This window comes from Branchiostoma floridae, chromosome 9, assembly GCF_000003815.2.
Source record: "Branchiostoma floridae strain S238N-H82 chromosome 9, Bfl_VNyyK, whole genome shotgun sequence".
Classification (NCBI taxonomy): Eukaryota; Metazoa; Chordata; class Leptocardii; order Amphioxiformes; family Branchiostomatidae; genus Branchiostoma; species Branchiostoma floridae.
The window spans coordinates 7,013,187-7,032,698 of NC_049987.1; the positions used below are offsets into that span (position 1 = coordinate 7,013,187).

Genomic DNA, 19,512 nt, shown 5'->3' on the forward strand with positions numbered 1-19,512 from the left:
CATTGACTGTTACCACCTATAGTATAGTGTGTATAAAAGAAAAAAATAGCAATGGTTCCTGAACAATTTTGGTACTTCCTGAATCAGAGTGGGTGCAGGTCAAATCTGTCTGGTGCAGGTAATTTCAATATGCAGAAAAAAAGTATTTCGAGCCCTGAAGTGTCATGTAGCCTATAACGGGCAGATCCAAATGGTCTGAGTTTTAGTCACTTTATCTTTAATGATTCAAGGCCGTTGGACATTGCCAGTGCAGTCAAGTTTACGTCTTTATACATGACAAGATGAATGTAGTCAATGCTAGTATATACAGTCAAACCTGTATTAGCGGCCACCTGGCCATAGTGACCACTTTTTGTCGGTCCCTTGGATTCGTAATGATTAAGAAATAGGCTTAGCGGCCACCTGTCCAACGCGGCCACGGCCACACGATTTCCGGTCCCGTTGATACAGAAACATTGCCTATTGCAACCATACTGCAGCCTTATGTCACCCTGCACCGAGTTTGAAATTGTAGTTTGCGAGGATTTGGAGTTCCTGACAGGGTCATTTTGGCGGTAGCAGAAGGTATGCATGCCTTGAGCATTAAAGTTCAAGTCTTTGTCGGTGAGTCGGTGACTTTACCGATCGAGACAATGTTACTTGGTGAGAAAGATCATTTGTAGCTTGCTCATGGTCAATTGATCAACATTTTCTCTATAGTGGCCAACTGTCTGTAGTGTCCATATTTCTCCAGTCCCTCGAGGGGCCGCTATAGACATGTTTGACTGTAGTGTGTTGCAGTGCCTGCCACTCGCCTTCCTCTTCTATCCATCTAAGTTAATTGACTCCATGTTAGTGACCACAAATTGTGTGCTGTCATACTGGCTCTGTGCTACTGAAAGGCTTGTACAATATTGTAACCTGCTTGGCTGTAATATTGTAATTTGTTACTTTAATCTATTCTTTCGTAGCGTCATTTTGACAAAAGTGCTATATCACCACTTAAACAAAAGTGAACTGTCTTTTGAATTTGCGTCTCGGCAGTTTACTTGATACTAAAGGGGTTCTATATGTAAAGGGTTCGTCATAGATTTTGTTTTTGGTTTGTCCTTATGGTAATGAATGAATAGCAATTGATGTACAGCACTTTGTAACCTAAACTGTGCGCTATAGTATACCGTAGTTGATAACAAAGTACAATGTACATGTAGTCATCATTTGAATAGCATTATTGAATATTGACATGATAAAGGCTACTTTTTCCGGCCATTTCTGTATTTGTATACTCATATCAGTTCCACAAATCAGCATGACCTTATAGTGGTGAATGAATAGTCAGGCATATTAACAAACCATTGATGTAATGCTTTTTGTCTATAGCAGTACCTATAGTGCACTCATATTGATGAAAAAAAAGTATAATGTACATGTATCCACCCCCAAAAGCATTAATCTTGACCTTTGTTCTGGTCTTGTTCTATGATTCTCAATAATAAGACAATATGTATGAAGTAGATCCGCCTCCATGTGCCCTTTCTATTAAATGGTATCACATTTGTGGAGTTCTGGTAACCCCCATGTAGAGCCTTCTCATTATGCACGACATAGCTGGTAGGTACAAAGTAATTTAGGAACAGATACCGGTTTAATAACATTAGAAAGCAACAGTAAAATGTATAAAATCAGCAAAATTAATTTTATAGTATCCCCAAATCCCCCATATGGAGCCCAAATTAATATTGCCTATCAATCATGATATTTTGACAGTTATGCATGGTTCACAAACAACTTCGCAAACATTCGCCATGACTTACGCCCCATAGAGTAATAAAATCACCCGATTTACTAAAGACCAAAACCCGAAAAATCCCCATATAGACCCCCCTCTCACGGCTCGCGTTATGTATGGCCCAATTAGACGACGATTGTTTTTGAATGAGTAGATGTTCCTCTCTCTATCAACATTAAAACCATTCACCAGACCCGCTGGGTATAGATTTTATTGCGCCTTAAAAATGACTAAAATTTACAGTGACAAAAATTCTGCTTTCAATGGTTCAGGCAACCCCCTGGCATACCCTCTTAACTTTAATGCATTATCTTCAACTTCTGGTCTGTATCACTTTAGAACCCATGCTATATGAAAATGCAAAACTTTTGTTCGTACCTTAATTAGATTTTTCAGAATAGCCATCGAAATGTCAGTAATTTTCAGGCATAAATTGTTGGATTCTGGAGGGTCCCTGAGGGGGGTCCCAGAACGCCATAACGAAAAATAGCTGGAGGGTTTTAAGTATATGGCTGTTCATAGTTCCACATACCTATCACACATAAAAAGTTTGAGTCGATTTGGTCGACCCCCATCTTCCGGCCTCTGCCTGGTATTGCCTGGTTTTCTCGTGCAATGACTCTTAATTCATTTAGAATTTAAGTTTCAATTTCGTGTATAAATCCGCACCATTACGCAACTGCCTTTCTAGTGTGAGCCGGCTGCAGTTATTTGACCTCCACAGAGCGGCGTTCAAAATGGGCGTGAGAATTGAGGCGAAACGCTTACAGGATTTTTTTTCAATATTTTGTGGCTTGTACCCTAAACTCAAACATATTCGTTTTTAGTATTCCTAAAGTGCACTCTACTATATGTTTTTCCATGTCGAAGCCAGTCACCCTGTGACCCTTAACTATAGAAATCCCCATAGGCCGAAAACTGTGTTTTGCTACCTTGATCACACGACATTGTCTGTGCCGCAGATTCTCTGCTGTGCGTCGTACGTCAACTCTGGAGGTGTCACAAGACGCACGACGCATTCCACCGCATTTAACAAGAACAATCTGTCCTAGGACACGTGCCGCGTCTCAATCGTCGTAGGACATATAATTTTTACTGCGTGTAAATCGGCCCGGTGTCACTATGAGTCATCACACCAGCAACACTATCCTAGGTCAATGTCCTGCGACAGTCGTCGTACGTCGTTGCAAATTCCCCGTATAAATCGTGCCAAAGAATTTAGGGCTCGTACTGGGCATATTTTCACAATGATGAAGAATCCCGAGCTCCTAATATTGTCCAATTTTCTCAGTATGATGAAGAATTTTGAAATCCCACTGGACCGATTTTCCTATCGATAAAGAATGCTCAAATGTAAACGGCTACAAACTACCGGGCCGAGGGACTTGGGGATCAATCAGCCTCTTACATGGAAGATATTGTGTAACACAAGCACCGTCCTGCTCAACGATTGGCATCATTATATGACATACAAATTACATTTGGGTAACCTGTTAAACAGGAAAGGGAGACCTGCAATGACGTAGCGAGACCAGAATTATCGAAGTGCAACAGCAAGATGATAAAGGCGACCAAGGTACCCGGGCACAGCATCGCTTGTCCTTTCAAAGACGTCCTACCAATCATCATCATCATCATCATAATCACAGGAGGCTTGCCGCGCATTCCTGGACCAGTCCCACTCTGCAACAAGGAAGGAAATGTGACGGGAACTGAAGTATATGGTGGACTTAAAGTGGGTCAGGCCACATCTCGGTACGGCTGTTCCATGGCTTTTATGTTTTTCTATATATTGGCACATGAACGCATGATCATTATCATCCTATAATACACAAGAAGTAATGACTGGTTGCCTCCTTTTTTTATACATCATATGCATGTTCTGTGGTTTAATTGGCTTTCTATTCTTGTAGTTTTGCGATTTTAGCAGCATTTAGCCAAATTTTCATTTTGTTGCCCTCTCGCATTAGTTTTTATGTCCCCAGAGGAAGTAATCCATAAAATTTAAAAAAAATGGCCTAAGAGGAAAAAAAAACATTTTGCTAACCTTTTGAGTCATCCTCTAGGCTACCTCTTTCTGATGACATGGTGTCCGCCTCTTGATTGACGTTTTCAATAGAGTGGTCCTCGACAATGTTGGGATGGCTACTTCTTACTGCCTGCTGCTGCCCATGGTGGCCATACCACACGCCTTGTAATGGCTGTGAAACACCCGGAGGAAAGAAACCATGCTGTTGTGCCATTGGAAACGGTTGATGTTGAACAGTAGGCATCATTTGTGTCCTATGTTGCTGCATGGCCATCATCTGTGGTGGAGCAGTTGCGAACAGGTCTTCCTGCGTCGGGTACTGCTGTGTAGGCGACATCCAGGATGTAAAATAAGCGTCCCCGGGAGGTCGTATCGATGGTTGTGCAGCTGCGCTCAGGGAACTTTGCATCGATGGATGTGCAGCTAGGCTCAGGGGACTTTGCATCGATGGAGGTGGAGCTACGCTCAGGGGACTTTGCATCGATGGATGTGCAGCTACGCTCAGGGGACTTTGCATCGATGGATGTGCAGGTAGGCTCAGGGGACTTTGCATCGATAGATGTGCAGCTACGCTCAGGGGACTTTGCATCGATGGAGGTGGAGCTAGGCTCAGGGGACTTTGCATCGATGGATGTGGAGCTACACTCGGGGGACTTTGCATCGATGGATGTGGAGCTACACTCGGGGGACTTTGCATCGATGGAGGTGCAGCTAGGCTCGGGGGACTTTTCATCGATGGAGGTGCAGCTAGGCTCGGGGGACTTTTCATCGATGGAGGTGCAGCTAGGCTCGGGGGACTTTTCATCGATGGAGGTGCAGCTAGGCTCGGGGGACTTTTCATCGATGGAGGTGCAGCTAGGCTCGGGGGACTTTTCATCGATGGAGGTGCAGCTAGGCTCGGGGGACTTTTTATCGATGGAGGTGCAGCTAGGCTCGGGGGACTTTTCATCGATGGGGGTGCAGCTAGGCTCGGGGGACTTTTCATCGATGGATGTGCAGCTGCGCTCTGGGAACTTTTCATCGATGGATGTGCAGCTGCGCTCTGGGAACTTTTCATCGATGGATGTGCAGCTGCGCTCTGGGAACTTTTCATCGATGGATATGCAGCTGTGCTCTGGGAACTTTTCATCGATGGATGTGCAGCTGCGCTCTGGGAACTTTTCATCGATGGTTGTGCAGCTGCGCTCTGGGAACTTTTCATCGATGGATATGCAGCTGCGCTCTGGGAACTTTTCATCGATGGATGAGCAGCTGCGCTCTGGGAACTTTTCATCGATGGATATGCAGCTGCGCTCTGGGAACTTTTCATCGATAGATGAGCAGCTGCGCTCTGGGAACTTTTCATCGATGGTTGTGCAGCTGCGCTCTGGGAACTTTTCATCGATGGTTGTGCAGCTGCGCTCTGGGAACTTTTCATCGATGGATGTGCAGCTGCGCTCTGGGAACTTTTCATCGATAGATGAGCAGCTGCGCTCTGGGAACTTTTCATCGATAGATGAGCAGCTGCGCTCTGGGAACTTTTCATCGATGGTTGTGCAGCTGCGCTCTGGGAACTTTTCATCGATGGTTGTGCAGCTGCGCTCTGGGAACTTTTCATCGATGGATGTGCAGCTGCGCTCTGGGAACTTTTCATCGATGGTTGTGCAGCTGCGCTCGGGGGACTTTCCATCCATTGATGTGCAGCTGCGCTAGGGGGACTTTCCATCCATTGATGTGCAGCTGCGCTCGGGGGACTTTCCATCCATTGATGTGCAGCTGCGCTCGGGGGACTTTTCATCGTTGGATGTAAAGCTGTGCAGGTGTATTGAGGTGATGTTCAATATATGACAAGAACAGGAGAAGGGACATATTTGGAGCAAACGCGCATGTTAATGCTATATCATGCATAATACCATCATTGTTGTGGAATGTAACTTTTAAAAAACTTTGGTTTTAAAGCTCTTTAAGATTGGAATACAGTAGCAAGTTTTGATATTTTACTATGCATACGTGATAATTGAGAATCAGTGCTGTGAACTAGTAGCTCCGACTGTCTCGTCCTTATTTCTAATCTAAGCTTTGAATCATATGATATGACTTGCTCTATCAAATACAACGTTAAAATAGCGTCTATTTTCTGACAACAGGAAAATCGGCGATGGCATGTTATTTTAGGTATGGTGACCAGGACGTTTTGCAGGTATTTAGCATGCAGATAGATTTTCAACACAATTTACCTTTAGATTTAGATCGATGTTTAGTTATTGATTTACCTATAACTGAAACTAACATAACAAGTGGATATTATATGGTATATATATATATATATATATATATATATATATATATATATATATGTACAACTGCAAGATATTGCAGTTGTACGTACAGAAAAATACCGTTATCAACGAACACTATCTCCTCTCTTTTATCTTCACCAGGTGATTGTTGCATTTCCATACTTCTGACATTAGAATGACATTTCTCGGGGGCAACTACAGTACATTTCACTGAACCCCCGTGCAGAATATATATATATATATATATACCAACAATATGGTATCCACAGTCGTTGATGAATAACCTGAATAACAAGGTATTCACGTACATATATATAGTATATATATATGCACGTACTATGTCGTATTAAAGCGACTTTTGGCATGCAGGAAACTCAGCAATAACAAGAGTTCGGCGACCTCATACTTCTGTGAGTATATATAGTTAAATATTTACAGCTTTTGTAGATTTTATGCAAATATCAAATATTTACAGAATGTATGCATGGTAATATGTTCATTATTTAAAATTACACATGTTACAAGTATAAAATCCCCATCATTTATCATGAATTTCTTTTTAAATTTGATTTCAACTTTAAGTTCATTTTAATCTACCACCCAAATGTGAAGACCATATCATGTTCAGGACAAGATATACATGTAAAAAAAAGTGATATGCTAGAATCTTCTTATCAATTATTGCGAAGTTAGTATTTTGATTTGTGCATTGTGATAAAAGCTAAACATACATGCCAAAAATCATAAAAATCCGTTATTCCTATCTTTGTAATCTTATTTGGAATTTTTTTCCCAAAAATGCCCCTGAAGTTACAACCTCATCTGCTAGAGGGCCTAAACTATTGTCCCTTTTTTCCAAGCGCAAGATCTATCGTAAAGACGGCCCAAAAACGTTAAAATATAGCCTTCATAAATATTTAATGAGGTAACTTACAACATGGCTTGTTGAAGATAAGGATTGCATAACTTACCAACGATGTCACCAAGAATGATCTCCCTTTCTTTCCTTTCCGTTCTGCGATGAAACTTGACGTTGCTGATGGTGTCAGGAATGTCCGGGTTTGGACCTTTCAGCATAGACCCTAGCCGGGCTGTGACGTCAGAGTACACGTTCATGACGTCAAAGTCACTGCCATGCTCCACGACTTTCTGTGAGAAGTCCACTGTGCTGGACAGACAGCCTAAGGTGCTCTCAACACTGTCTGCTGTAGCAGAGAGCTGCTTGGAACGGGCTGCTGTGATGGCCGCTAACTTTTCTTTCAGTTCAGTCTGCTTGCGTCTGATAAGACCATTGTAATACTTGATCTCTTCCTCCGCAGCTGCATCGATGTCGTCTGCAGCTTTCTTACTCATGGTGTCAAGTTCTGCCTGCTTCTCAGTTATGACCTCTGCAAAATGCCGGTATTCCTCAACTCTCGGCATGGCGGATTCCATTTTGCCTTTGATTTCTTCCCTGACGTCAATCGCAACGTCTGCCATGTAGCTGTAGCCGTGGTCCTTGTGCTGCAGTACCGTGCAGTCTCGGCAGATGGGGTGCTTGCACGTCTCACAGTAGAACTTCAGCTTCTCGTCTCCATGTTTTGAACACATCGGCAGTGGTGTTGGCTTGACCGATGACGGCTTGGTGAGCAGCATCTCTTTTAGCTCCGCCACGCCGATGACGTCATGATCGCGTGTACGTTTGGCACGACGGTGAACCCGAGCGCAGTCCTCACACAGAAACTCCTCACACACAACACAGCCTTGGTTAGCCACGTTTACTTCACAGTTATCACACGGCACTTTGTCATCCTCCTTACTAACCAAACTATTTCGAGTGTCAACGGTGTCCCTCAAGCTCAGGACAAAGAAGTTGTTTTTCAGCCCGGCAACACCGCCCCCCGGAAGTACAGTTTCGGTCCGACATGTTGGACACGGAAACCTGTCTTTCACTTCTACATCATCGTCGTCGTCACTTGACGAATCCAACGGTTCATCTATCTGCAGTACGACCTGCTCCAGACAGCTCTTACAGAAGGTGTGAAGACATGGCAGGATCTTGGGGTCCTTAAAGGGCTCCAGGCAGATCGTACACTCCAGAAAGTCGCCCGAAATCTGGCTGAGTATGGCCTCCGCCATGACTGCACCTGTACGCCTCAGTGCACACTTTGTACTTAGAGTGGAGAGAGCGTCATTGGTTAGGACTGTTTACTGTACAAAGCTCAAAGGTTACATGTTATTGCAGTTGTACGTACCGTTATCAACAAACACAATTTCTTCTCTTTTATGTTGCATTTCCATACTTCTGACGTTAAAATGACAAGAAATGTCTACATTTGCTCGGGAGCAATTACAGCACATTTCACCCCAACCCCCGGTGCAGAAATGGACCATTCCGAACATTGAATTTCAAAAGCGTTACTTCCTGCCTGATAGGGCTTTTATGATGGTTCCATAGGCCAGTTCAAAAACACTTCAACACAAAAAAGGACTATCATATTATGATGCCAGTCAAAAGTTTAATCAAAAGGAATTCCCCGTGTGAGAATTGACTGTACCATCAATATGTAACATGGACAAGTCCAAACACTTCCGCTCAAAAAGCACGCGGGTGCGCAGCTCTGCACTTTGGTCGTCTAGCCGGGTTTTCAGGGACGGCTTACAAGAGATATTTATATTTCAGCCATACATAGTTTGGACCACGTGGGACCGCGTGGCACGATCGGGAGCGCGTTGGTCTCAGGCCCGAGAGGTCCCGGGTTCAAATCCGCTTGCCGTGTCACCGATCTTGTGCCCTTGGGAAAGGCACTTTACACGACTTTCCTCACCTAGCTCAGGTGTAAATGAGTACATAGCTGCGGCTAGTGGCAGTGACAGGCCTTTGTGGTGGTGACAGGCCATAGAGGCATGTTCGGGCATGACGCACCCGCCATGACACACAAGTCAGGGGTAGGAGGAACCCCTTGCATCCTTGGTCGGAAGTCCTCCTGGGAGACGGAAACTCCAAATAATAAACCTGCATCTGCTGGGGCCATCTTACGTGGCAAACAGTTCTGTCCCTGTAGGACTTAGTGCGCCAGTAGACGAGAGGGTGGAGAAGGGAGTGCACACCCCTCCTTCACCTTAAAAAGTCATGTGCAGGCCAGGCAGACTGGTCGTCTAAGCAACCTTGTCTGCCTAAATTTGACAGAGATGTGCCTTGATAATGCCCCCATATAAATTCGATAACACTTTTGGTGTACAGTACAACAAAATGCTTATTTTTGTGATTTTTTGACCAATTTTTGACCAAAAAAGGACACTTTTGGCCCCTGTACCCTGGTATTACAACCAAATGAGCTGAAATTTGACAGAGATGTGCCCTGATAATGCCCCCATATAAATTCAATAACACTTTTGGTGTACAGTACAACAAAATGCTTATTTTTGCGATTTTTTGACTAATTTTTGACCAAAAAAGGACACTTTTGGCTCCTGTACCTTGGTATTGCAACCGAATGAGCTGAAATTTGACACAGATGTGCCTTGATAATCCCTTCATATAAATTCAATAACACTTTTGGTGTACAGTGCAACAAAATGCTTATTTTTGCGATTTTTGGCCAATTTTTGACCAAAAAAGGACACCTTTGGCACCTGTACCCTGGTATTACAATTAAATGACCTGAAATTTTGCATAGATAGGCATTAGATACTTGGTAACAAGATTCAATTAAATTTTTTGACATAAACAACTTTAAAATGATTAATTTTGGCACTTTTCTGAGGGGAAATTTGTTTTCTTTTGGCCTCCTGACGTGACCTTCCGTGACCCCGCACAGAGCCACACCTGTGCGCGTCAGCCGTAGAGTTAATTGAATCAAAGACCTAGCCAATCAGCGAAGAGGAGGCCAAAGGCTAATTAATATTCATAAGCGGGGCCTCATGATCCCGCATATAGCAGTGTTCCCGCCAGGGGGAGCGAAGCCCGCCTAAGGCTCTCGCATTTTAGACTATTCAGAAGGCTTTATATTGTATCAGTTTTTAGGGGCATATCTATGATAATCGCAGCAGTCACTTAACTTCTCTTCAGGAGTTTAGCGTAACACTATTTCATGTCAAACCGTCAAAGGCAACTAAAAACAAACTTTAACGTTACTGAGTTCAACAGTACTTATAACTTGTTATCCGAAGTTGAAACGCTAGCGATGGTATTTTCGCTGCGCTGTTAGCTCCGTACGACTGTTGTTGACGGTCTTATAACGGTATATTTTGCACCCCTGTACCCTGGTATGAGTAACATTTGGTATAGATAGGCATAAGATAGTTGGTAAAATGATCCAAGTGAAATTTTTGGCATAAAGTACTGTAAAAGGCTTAATTACAGCACTTTTTGGGGGGGGAAATTGGTTTTCTTTCGTTCTCCATGCCATGACCTTTCGGACGTTCACCCAACAGAGCCGACATCTGCACCTGCGTCTAGCCGGCAGGAAGAGTTAATTCAATTAATGGTTCAGCCAATCAGCGGAGAGGAAAGCGAAGGCTAATTAATATTCATAAGCGGGACCACACAATACGTTAACTTGAAGACTCAGGCCGTACAGACTTCTCGCCAGGATTTTTTCAAAGCGTCGGACAGGGGTCCGGGGGCCGCCGAATGTCCCTGGCGGGGTCCAGGGGCAGGGTCACTGTGGGGGGGGACCCAGGTGGGCGAAGCCCCCCCGGAAGCTCTTGCATTTTAGACTATTGAGAAGGCTTCTTTTATCAGTTTTTTTAGGGCCATATCTACGATAATCGTAGCAGTCACTTACTTCTCTTCAGCAGTTTGACTTTAAAATATTTCGGGTCAAAGCTTCAAAGACAACTAAAACCTCATAAACAACAAACTTTACTTAGCTCAACAGTATACAAAAATATTGTACGGGTTGCCATCCTTAGTTGAAGCGCTTATTTATAGCGCTAGTATCTTCGATGCGCCGTTAGCCGCCGTGCGACTTTTGTTGACGGTCTGATATCCCTACGTCGCCGCCTCGCTGATATTCCCACGGACATGTTTCAAGAAAAATACCCAGCAAAAAAACGCTGTTCTGCGTCAAATTCTATTCTATAAAACATGTGGGACTCAGTGTTACAGTCTAAATATTTTGTAGAAGCACCGCTGTAGGAAAGAAGGTCCAAGCAATGTAAAACATCACGTAGCATGAAGTTCGCTGTCAACTGGCACACAGCACATGACTGTTTGAAACTCTAAGTCTAATCAACAGCCGTGTTTGATTGATAGCCGGAGGTCCTTTGATGAAGTCGGCGAAAGGTGCGTTAGTTAGAAAATCTGCGTTTAGTTTTGATACGTAATTATAAGTTAGACAGTGGCGAGAATGATTATTTTCTCATCAATATTTCTCTTCAGAATTATTTGAACTTAATTGTACATCTAAACAATTGGCTTACCTGTGCAATGTTTATATGATTAATGATCAGTGTACTGAAATCGTGTGTAACGTATGGCTCCTAGTCAATAGATCAGCATTTTCTCTATAGTGACCACCTGTCTATAGTGGCCACATTTCCTAGTGCTGTAAAGTTGTTTGACATAAACTTTGAACATTTAAATTGTAAGTAACTTTAAACTGCCAGAGTTTCAGCCCAATAAAACACTCTCAGCGCCAGGGTATAAACAGACTGACCAGACAGATGAAAATAAATCCTCGAACAAGGTTCAATCGTATCTTCCGGGTCTGGCAGGAAGTTGTTAAACTAAAATAAGAATAGGCTCGATGGCTGATTGCATACAAAGTAAAACAGTTTAACAGTTTTACAGCTTGAAGAAAACAAACGCTCCTACAGTACCTGCACCTGCTTGATAATTATTAAATCGTATGCCCTACTTGAATAAAAAAAGTTCACTGCAATAATAAATGTAACGTTACCCACATCACAAGGAGCTTATACTTTTTTTTAAATTTACACCTAGTTATCGTACTGAAAATTGTTAATGACATTACATGAAGTCATTCAACAATTTTCAGTCATGATGAAAATTTTCTGAATGGAAGGTGTGATTATTGTCATTTTCTGAAAAATAGAAGCAAGCTCTGTTTTTACCTGGAATCAATTCACAATACCAGTCCACTTTAGGGGATAATGTACTGTTAAGAGGATGTTCCATTTTTGCGCAGGGGTGATTTGGAACAGTCCAATGTTGCGTGGAAAGGGGTATGGCTGAAATATGCTGTATTTGCTCTTAAGCAAATGTCGGCCTTTCTAGTCTACATCTAAAATCTTTTTCTTTCTTCCTGACACCGAACCAGAATTGTATCCCATCTTCTTTGTCCCTCTGTTTACTATCGTCACTAGTGTGTATTGTATGGTGGTTGGCTTGACATATTGGCAATCTTCATAGTATTGTGTTGTTGTTCGTCCATCGGGAGTATTGCGTAATAATAAAGATATTTGCTGTGAATTAAGATCCAATAAAGGGAGAGGGACCCACGTGTCCCCATACCCCTAGTATGTTGTGGATGCTTAGTTATGTCCGCACGTTCGTAGTTACATGATCTGACTATCCATTTTCTGCATTTGTATATAGTTTGGCATGTCATCTGTGCGAAATAACGCACCTAGCTATGTTCCCTTTTACGCTGTAGCAGTTATATGGGTAATGAACTAATGATTCTTTCAGATAACCCCTATTCTCGTGGAATTTTGTAAAAGGTAAGTAATGCCGTCTTCGTTTGGGCTTAAATTGAGTTATCTCCAAGCAGTCGTTGTCTCATTTTCTGTCATCGTTTTGTGCACGTTAATTGGTCAGCCAGCTTTGTGCCCACAGTATGGCGGACTGCCAGGGCAGTTAATCCTAGACTTCTTTTGTGTGGATCAGATCAACATCTAGAAGATATATATAGTCTGCGTTTAACAAGAAATGGACTGATATTTTGCACCTGTTGTGATACTGTACAACGATCAATATTGGATCAAGTGTTGTAAATGACAGAAAATGTCTATTAAACATAATTTTGGCAAAAAAAACTCCGGGATTGGATCAACGTTTTAAATGTTTTGCTTCCGTGACCTTGATAGGAATTGTTGATGGCTATTGAAAAGTACCGCGACTTTAAACAAGATAAATGCGACATTCAAACAGTCTTGACCAATGCTACGAGCCAAAACATTCTGTAAGACTAGAGTTCGGCGACCTCATACCTCCATGAAAATTTAGAGCTTTCGTAAATTTCATGCAATTGACTAACACATTAACATAATTAATGCATGGTGTTGTTCATCATTGACTAACGTACACATGTCACAGTTATAAAATTCCCATTATTAATCATACAGCGGTTTTGCAATTTTTACATAAATTAGGCAAAAAAGTTCCTCATTACTATATTTGGTATCTGCTTATATTCCACCCATCATAATTAACATGTGTTACATGTATTGAGGTCCAGTTATTGAAAACAATGGAACTATACAATTTCCTCATTAAGTATGCAAATTAAGTCCTCATTTGCATAACATGTATATCATTATGAACATCTTTGCCCAAGCTACCCGCATGCTTAAAATGCAGGCAATCCGTCGTTCCTTTCTGCAGTTATCCTCTTTGGAGTGTCTTGACAAAAACACCCATGCAGTTCCACAATTAAATGTTAGGGGGCTGAAACTTGCCCCACTTTGTCATGACACCAAAAGCTATCTATCACCAAAACGTCAAGACCATGGCATGTCTGGAACAAGAGATACATTGAAAAAACTGCTATGATAGAATATTCTCATTAATTATGCAAATGTACTCCTGTTTTGCATAATTAGTATCTTATCTTGTAAAACATTGTCTAAGGTACCTGCATACCAAAAATGATGAAAATCCGTTGTTCCCTTCTTGAGTTATAGTCTTCAGAAGTTTTTGACAAAAATGCCCCTGCTTTCCCAAAACTAGACGCTAGGGGGCCCAAACTTATGTCACTTATTTCCGAGCACAAGAGCTATCTAATACTTCAAAATCGTGACCATAGCTTGCTCAGAACACGAGACAGCAAACCCGGAAGTTGCGCTGCAGTACCAAGGGAAGCCGCTAGGGGGCCCAAAATCTAATCATTTTCAGCTTTCATCACACCTTACCAACACACCAAGTATGAAACCAATCCACCAAGCCGTTCTTGAGTTATCTTGTTTACACACACACAGACAGACAGACAGACAGACAAACGCGGGGTAAAATATAACCTCCATGAATAATGGAATTTGCGTTTAGCATGATAAAGAATGTGTACTTCAGGCGCTACGTGCGTGCAAGTTGCGAATACAAGTCCTATTTGTTTTGTTATTGTTGACAATGGTAAGTATAGAAATGGCGGACAGGCTTTTTTGTTATTAAGAAATATCGCTACCAAACCCTCAACGCCATGACTAAGTAAACAACGGTTTGTTGCTACTTTAGGTAGTGGTAGTTCATGCCTAGGTCTGTTGAATTTGTGTCATCAATGAAAGCACAATTGTTTTCTACTGTAAACTTAGCGGCTCCGTTTACAATGCCTGAAACAACTCCATGGTAACGTTATCGGGTTTTCTATACGCCATTTTCCCTGTTGATAGGCACTTACTGTATCGCCAGCAACAGCCTGTGATCGTGATTGTGTACTACATCACATTGGACAATTCACACACGTACATATTACCAGGTAGCTAAGCTCCTAACGAAATTCTACCGGCCAGCAAGTTTTTTTTCGTCATCAGGATCATGATGCGTGCATGGGAGGTACGTACTATTACTTTTTGAAGGAAACAATTTGGCAACTATCAGAGGTTTTGTAAATTAGGCTTGTGCAAACAATCGTTCATCTCTGGTATGAACAGCGCTCATACTATGATTTATTTTTAGGCTGAAATGAAATGCACGTTCCTAACCAAAATTTGTTTTCACCAGAACCCGTTGTATTTGGTGGGGTTTTCATTTGGAGAGGAGATCGGCCGTGGGGCGTCAGGCACCGTGTTCACGGTAAAGTCGACCGAGACGGGGCGGACGTATGCGGCCAAAAAGTTGGCCGTTGAGGACTCGTCCATCAAAGAAATCTGTGTTCTGACCCAGTTGAAGAAACATCCAAACATCATGGAGTTCTTAGAATCTAAAGCAGGAAGGGACGGGGAGAGAGATGCACTCTTTGTCATCTCTGAGTTCTGTCCACTTGGGAATATCGGCGACTACATTCTCAAACAACAAGTCGACGTTGTTACGAAGAGAAATCTGGCCGTCCAGCTAGCGGACGCCATGACATTTCTGCACAAGAACGGGATTGTTCATCGCGACATCAAACCACAGAACGTCCTTCTAGCGGGCAACGAGGCGCACCTTGTTCTGAAGGTGGTGGACTTTGGGTTGGCTAAAATACTAACGGGCGTGGATAACAGTGTTAACAGCTTTACACGTTCCTACATGCGTTCTGCTGTTGGAACGAGATTCTACCTCTCCCCTGAAATCTACCAAAGTCTTCTAGACGACCAGACATGTTGGTACACGCCTTCCGTTGACATGTTCTCCATGGGACTGCTGTTGTGGGCAATGTTTGACGGACTAAGTATTCCGGGTTCCTGCCAAGAAGATCGTTACTTAACACCATTTGAAGGTGTAGAGACAGACCCCATCATGCGGCCTGTAGCCCGAGCTATAACACAGGGGAATATTGAGCTCCATGTCATGGAGAGGGAAGAGAACGTGCGGTGTAAAAACCTTGTCCAACGCATGTTGTGTAGGGATCCAAAGGAAAGACCAACCGCAGAAGAAGTGTTGCAGACTTTACTAGGAGGGTATGGGGACTACCGACTAGGCCAGGGTGTTGTGCGCGTAGTAGTTGACGATGAAGACATTCACCCTGGCTGCTCAACATGTTCATGCGAAACCTTTTCTAACAAAAGAAGCAGAGGGAGCACTAACCTATTAATCAAAATCTAATTGATATAACGTTTACAACGTAAATGCAAGACTATTGCTATTGAAAAAAGTAAACTCAACATAAACTCTTCGATTGACAAGGTTTACCTTAAAGTTGCACTTTCAATATTTATTTCTTCAGTGTTCCCCTCTTCCGTATTAGCTTACTATTTGATTGCTATGCGATTGGCACAACTGCTATGGACACTGCTTTTAATACAAAAATTGTTTGCAAGTTCAGTACCAAGGACAGGTGAATCGCCTCACAGGAGACTTTAACTGTTCATTGGCTCCATTTTTCATTGGAAAGTTGCAATCTTGGTTTTTACAAGTAGAATATCTGGACTGGATATACTGAGCTCTTGGAAAGAAGAACCCATGTCTTATGTCCATTCTGCTTAGAGCTATTCAACAGCGACACATATCGTTTATGTGCAGAACTGCATTCGAGTTGGATGAAGAGGACTGGCATAAAAATCATATAACAGAACATTACGTCAAATTTTTGACGTGCTTGTCATTAAAGCTGTGAAAATAACGACTTGTATTATTTCTAGTCTATCTGTGTGCGCGTCTATGTGTGCGCGCGCGTCTGTGTACGTGTGTGTGTGTGTTGTGCATGTGTTTGTGTGTGTTTGTGTGTGTGTATGTGTGTGTGTGTGTGTGTGTGTGTGTGTGTGTGTGTGTGTGTGTATGATACATTCTGTGCATGTGTGTTATGTGTGTGTGGGGGGGGAGGCATTCTACCCTTGGTAGTGGTAGGTATGTCACGATAATGGCTACAATGTATCTTATACCGTGAGAAGCGAGACGAAAAAAGAAACGTCACAATGCACCATCCAACGTCAAGTACACTTTCCTTTATGCTCTGAATCACTTTTAGGTAAGTATAATACATACATACATACAGAATACTAACGGTAAGTAAAAAAAAACCTCTTTTTTCCATATCGTGATCATAAAACGGCACATGTTAAATTTCATACAGGTCTTAGTATTAATAGCTCATTACTCGTAAATACAATCTCAAGTATTATGTATAGAGCCTGTTCTGAACGGAAGGGCGTTGCTCTGGACAAAAGGGCGGTGACCATTGTCCACTCACGTGCCCGGTGAGTGACCACGCAATGTTGCTGGTTGGGGAAAGCCCCGACACGATCACTCAAAAGGTATATTTCAGCGGTATTAGCGGTTCTTTAGAAATAAAGATTGTTAAAAGTCTTTTTTTACTACATGGTGATAAAATTGTGGCAGGGCAGATGATTTTTTCTCGTTGTAGAAAGGAAAACACCTAAAAAAACAGACTTTTGAATTATTTCAGGTCATATACGTTTTACTTAGTGATATGGGCGTGGCATGCACGTGCAGTAGTGACAGGAAGTCGGTGCGTTTTTCGAGGAAAAAGCGTGCAACAACATTATGATGGTATTAGATAAACTGACCTACAATTTAGAATCTGATACTCGTGACATATCGGGTAAAGTATGACATAACCAAAGACAAAGTGCTTTCTCCTCCACGGGTATCTTTTTTCTGAAGTCCCTTTTTTCAACTGTATATTTTAAGGGCATTAGCAGTTCTTAAGAATATTCTTAAAAGGACTTTTTACTACCCGATGATAGAAATTATTATATGGCAGATTCTTTCTCTTTGCAGAAATTAGAATATCTATAGAACAGACTTTTGACTTCTTTCAGGTTATATACGTCCGTGATATGGGCACGTGCAGCATAGGTCAGTGCATTTTTCGAGGAAAAAAGCATGCAACAACATTATGATAGTATTAGATAAACTGACCTACAATTTAAAACCTGATAATCGTGACCTATCGGGTACAATATGACACGACCAAAGACAAAGCATTTTCTCCTCTACGGGTATCTTTTTTCTGAGGCGTTGGAAGAAATTGCCTTTTCAGTGTGACGAAATACATGTATTTCAGTTGTGCTAGCGATTATTTTGGAAATACATTACTGTTAAAAAGACTTTTTACAACGTAATGACAGAGGTGATGTTATATCAGATCGATGATTCGTTCTATTTGTAATAAGAAAAATATCTGAAAAAACAGACTTTTAGATTATTTCAAATCATCAAAAAAATTACAAGCTTATGACGTAAGATACTTGTCCTGGAAGTCCCACGACCACACCCAAGCTATGAATGTACGAAACAAGGAAAATCTAAATGTTTTGTGTGACGTAAACAAAACACATTGTTTTAGCTTGTTTTGGTCATTTTCCAGTAGTATAGTTAAAATGTTATTATACCCCATTACTCAATAAGATATTTTTGAAAATATCATGACTACATCCCTTCAAATAATTTGTATAAAAACGGCATATGGCCATCTGGAAAGACATACTGTCTTTGACGTCTTCTACATCGGTCCTGTTCAACAACCACCGACTGGTAAGTGCTATCTATACTCTGGCCTAGTATTTAGATACATGTGAAACAGAACTTCTCATAGGACATAGGAGTTTTCTTTTACACAACCAGTTTTTCCAACCTGATAATTTTATTCTCATTTCTCATAATTCTGACACATATAAAATGGTGTTATCGAAGCCTTGTTACAAAAGTCTTGAACAACACCTGGTTATCTGAATTGTGCATGCCTCTTTGGTTACTGATGCTGTAGATTTTCTTAAACGTTTTTTTCTCTCTTTCAATTGGCATTGTTGTTACAACAGTTACATAGATCAACGTTATGTTGTGTTATAGTGACCGACTGAATTTTTTCTGTGGTAAAAAATTAAAATGAACATTGGTCTGTGTTACGCCAGGAAAAGAAGGTACGGTTTATTTGTCTTTAGATTATAACCTTAAGCTACAAAAGAAGAATAGCTCTAAATACTGAACAAATAACGTTTGGAAATAATGAGAAATAAAATTCTTGATTGTATTTACTTTAGAAAATGGCCTTCCTCCGAACATACCTGCTCTGTGTCGTTCTTCCTGCTATCGGAGCTTCGTCGTCCGAGCTAGGGCGTTTCCGGCACCGGCTACGTCATCTTCGGGCGGCTTCGTTGGTCCTGAGGGATACTGCAGACGATACATTGGACCGTGCGAAGGAGAACTATGTAAGTCCACGTATATGTGTTTCAAACTTAACATTTCAGTCTTTCAAAATGACTGACAATGTCTCAAAATGTCTAACAATGTCATCATTATGTATCAAAAGCAACGAATTTTAGAAGAAAATTGGAAAGATTTTGTACGAGCATGCACGATTGTCGGCATATATCAATTTATCATTTAAACTTACTTTTTAAACATTTGGCTTTATATGGCTGAGTAGAAACGGTGTACTGATTCTTCTATTTTTACTAACTCTAACATTACCATAAGCAAACCCCTCCTATTGAAGGGATTCAAACCGTTGAAATATCATCTCTTTCTTCATGAAGTCTTCCTCCCTTCCACGAAATACTTTCCCTTCCATGAATCTAAGGAACGAATACACTATATACACGTGTGTAGCCTTTCAGGCCTTATTATGTAACAATAACCATAGCAAGAAACACTATCCCACCTGCTACCATAC

The 19,512-nt window shown here is 41.7% G+C and overlaps 1 protein-coding gene across 1 annotated transcript in view; it reads left to right on the forward strand.

Annotated features, from left to right (window-relative positions):
• Positions 1 to 19,512, forward strand: part of LOC118422868 (irregular chiasm C-roughest protein-like) — a 32,264-nt gene that overhangs the window by 8,588 nt on the left and 4,164 nt on the right. The gene's annotated exons all lie outside the window — the stretch shown is intronic.